At 50.9% G+C, this 3,882-nt stretch overlaps 1 pseudogene; it reads left to right on the top strand.

Annotated features, from left to right (window-relative positions):
- The first annotated feature begins 2,750 nt into the window (after positions 1–2,750).
- On the top strand, positions 2,751–3,471 carry LOC116906275 (annotated as a pseudogene).
- Positions 3,472–3,882: the final 411 nt, after the last annotated feature.

Raw genomic sequence — 3,882 nt, 5'->3', positions numbered from 1 at the left:
TGCTGGAACTAACACTAGATACCAGTGTGGCAAGGTGCCTCGCTGGAACTGCTTGAGGACAGCCTGGGTTAGCCTGGGTCAGAGAGTACTTGGGGATAGTGTAGAGCTGCTGAGATAAATTAGCCCTAGTTCCTATGGCTCAATGGAGCCGGAACTAGTGAGATGTTGACTAGCCTGCCCTCAACAGTGACCCACTTCTTTCTGCTTCCCAAGTGTTCTGATTAAAGACGTGTGCCACCAAGCCTGGCCACAGTCTGTTATTGTTTTACACATCTAATTCAATCTCTTGTTATAAGTCTGACAAGGCTTTCCTAGTTCTTCTTGAACCAGGTCTTGTTAGTTTTCTCTTCCGGTGAGCGCGCCCACCGCCCCAAGTTCTCTGCGCCATTGGTTCATAATATTCCTTTCAAGGCCAACGCTCACAAAGGTTTCAGTGGTTCAAGCCCCTCCTTTCCTTGGTCTGCACAGATTTTATTACCTTTGTTCATCTTTTCAAAGAACCTGGCTTGTGTCCACAGGGGTGAGACTTGCGGTGTTGACTTTTCCATGTTCGTTCTCTCCATGGCTCCTCTCCCGTTTTTTTATTGCCGCCTTCCTTCTGTTTGCTCTGGGATTGCTTTGCTCCTCTTTCCTGGTGTTTCAAGGCGGAAGAGCAGGTTATTGGTTTGCGATCTTCTCTTCCTGCAGGTACACGTTTCCCAGTGTTCTTACGTCAGCTCCTGGGGGCTGGGTTTTCCGTTTTCCTTCCTGTGAATGAACGCTCTGACTTTTGGGCAGAGGTTTCCTCTTTGGCGTCCTGGTATTTAGGAATGTTTTGTTTAATTTCTAGAATCTGTGAGCCTTATATTTCCTTTTAGCGCCGATTTCTAGTTGAACTTCCACTGTAGAGTGGAGAGAGATGACACTTGAAGTCACTAAAGCTTTTCAAATGTGTTGAGCTCTGTGTTCTTATCCAGCGTTTAGCCGGCCTGAAGATTTGCATGTATTTGGGGGAGGGGGTGGTGGTGAAAGGACGCACATCCCACTGCTACTGGGGGTGGTATTTTACTGAAATCCTCTGGACGTCATGATACAGGTGTCGCCCCTTAGAACTCGTGAGAGTGGCAGTATCAGTCCGAGGGTCTTTCAGATTTTGGAATATTCGCACAGACTTTATCAGTTAAGTGTCTTTAATCCAAAACCATCCAAAATCTTCAAAATTCTCGCAATAATTTGCATAATTAGATTTCTTCATTCGTGTGCACTAGCTGCTGTGTTGCCTGCACTCCGAAGCGCTCCCCGCCGCGTCTCTCTGAGAAGGCGGCTTCCCTGGCAACAGGTCGGCTTCGTCTCACCTTCAACTCAGCGATGAGCTGCCTGGAAGATTCTGAGTTGACAGATTTTTCTTTTAACACTTTGAGCATGTCATCCGGTGGCCATCTGGCTCCCACCGCTTCTTAAGAGGCTCCTGGGCAGCCTCACTGGGTCCCTTTGTCTGTGAATTGCTTTGCTCTCAGTGCTTTCAGACTTTCCTGGTGGGCTCCGTCTTTGGTGTTTAGTGCGGTGTGTCCGGCTCCTTGGATGTCTGGCTAATGCTTTCCAATCTAGTGCCTCCTCTCTCTCTCTCTTTCTCCTCTCTTTCCTCCTCTCCTCTCTCCCCCCTCTCTCCTCTCTCCCCCCCTCTCTCTCCTCTCTCTCCCCTCTTTCTCCCTCTCTCCTCTCTCTCTTTCTCCCCCTCTCTCCTCTCTCCTCTCTCTCCCCCCTCTATCTCCCACTCTCTCTCATCTCTTTCTCCCCCTCTCTCCTCTCTCTCCCCTCTTTCCCCCTCTCTCTCCTCTCTCTCTCCTCTCTTCTCTCTCTCCCCTCTTTCTCCCCTCTCTCTTCTCTCTCCTCTCTCTCCTCTCTCTCCTCTCTTTCCTCTCTCTCCTCTCTTTCCTCTCTCTCTCCCCCTCTTTCTCCCCTTTCTCCTCACTCTTCTCTCTCTCTCCTCCCCTCTTCTCTCTCTCCTCCCACCCCTGTCTGCCCTCTCAGCTCCCCCGTGCTGTGTGCTGAGGGTGTCCATGGTTTGCTGGCAGCTAGCTCTGTTTTAGATTTTTCTATCTCTTCCATTCATTTCTCAGTCACTATTGATTTATTGTCCATTGGTTATTTCTTCCTCCTACTCAGACATTCTGCAGTGTGTCACCCAGATCACCCCCACACTGTTCAGTAAATCTGCCTGCCCGCTCAGAACTTTCCAATGTCACTCTGATTGTGGCTTTTTTTTTTCCTTTTTTGGTAAATGACCTGTCTACACTAGATTTTTACATGTTTCTTTCTTTTTTAAAAAAGATTTATTTATTTATATGAGTACACTGTAGCTATCCTCAGACACACCAGAAGAGGGCATCAGATCCCATTACAGATGGTTGTGAGCCACCATGTGGTTGCTGGGATTTGAACTCAGGACCTCTGGAAGAGCAGTCAGTGCTCTTAACTGCTGAGCCATCTCCCCAGCCCCAGTCCATGCCTTCAGCTTGACTTTCACACCGTCCATCCACAACAGAGACCAGACATCCCCAGGCTGATCAGGGGCTAGACAAAAGGACCCCGCATCTTGTGTCTGAAACGGTGATGTATTTAAACCTCATCATGAAGAGGTCACACCAGTGGGATTTGCTGGCCACCAAAAGCGCCCCCAGGAGCAAGGTGGACCAGTAAGACAACCACAGTGGCAACTGCCACACGACTCTAGTGCAGTACATGAGGTAAGTGTCTGTGAGTCCGTGCAGATGCGTATGACTGAATTACACGCACGTGTGGAGGAAAGACTAGTGTCCCGCGCAGAAGTACAAGTGACTTGTGTGAGCCCGCTCATGAGACACTCCTTCAAAGGCTGCAGAAGGCAAGCGAGGGAGGAGGCAGGTTCGAGGCAGAAGTCCGACAGGCTGGCCTCACTGGGTGATGGGGATGCCCTTGGACAGGTGGTGTTGCTGTGAGGCGGGAGGAGGGCACTAACCTCTGTCCCTCCCTCCCTGAGCCACGGCTCATCAGCGGCACTCCCACAATCCCCTACTTTCTTGTCTTCGAGAACCCGGGCTTATTTTCCGGGGTCCACGCCTATTCCCCACGGCCTCCAGCTCCGTGCACTTCTCTGGTTTGTGTATCTACAGTTCAGTCCACCAACATGAGCATCGTCTTCTGATCCTGTTCTTTCTCTCTTCAGTAACAAAGTCCGCAGTACGTGTGATTTTCCTAGGGTACTTGTCACAGTTGTCACCCTGCTGTTCCAGCTTCTCCCCTGGGTCCTCCAGAAGCTCTGAGCACCTCTGGTTGCTATTGACTCTTCTTTTAATTCCACCCCTTGTCCCTGCCACTGTCTTTTCTGGCTGACTGTGACCCAGGATTGTTTATCACCCTGCCTCCGACACCTGTTGCATGGGTGGCAACGGCGGGGTGAGCTTCCCAGCCATGATTGTGGCACAGAAGCAGGCACAGTGCTGTGTGGTCTAGCTGTTTCCTGTTGTCCCAAGTTCCAGGCAGGAACGACTTGGCCACCATGAAGCAAGCATCCATTGCAAAAGGGTGAGTGACCTGAGGCCACAGCGGGCCTCTCCTGGCCACAGTCCATACAGGAGGCCATAAGGCACGTGCATGTCACACAGGAGGCCGTAAGGCACATGCACGTCAAGGCCTACACTATCAGCCTACAGATGCCTCTCACTTGCTTCACATGCTAGCCAGTTCTGTTCCACGAGCCACAAATCCTTCTCAAGGTGACAGAAGCCAATAAGCTTTCTCTTCCATAGCAGGAAACACGGAGGCCTCCAAACAGCTGAGAGAGAGAGAGACTGGGGACGCTTACGGTGCTCCCGGCCCCATCACTGACTCCTGCTGTCAAGAGGCCAGAGATGCCCAGAGAAG

Source organism: Rattus rattus, chromosome 7, assembly GCF_011064425.1.
Source record: "Rattus rattus isolate New Zealand chromosome 7, Rrattus_CSIRO_v1, whole genome shotgun sequence".
In the NCBI taxonomy this organism is placed as follows: domain Eukaryota; kingdom Metazoa; phylum Chordata; class Mammalia; order Rodentia; family Muridae; genus Rattus; species Rattus rattus.
Note: the sequence above shows the minus strand (reverse complement) of the source record. Positions and strands in the feature narration are given on the sequence as shown.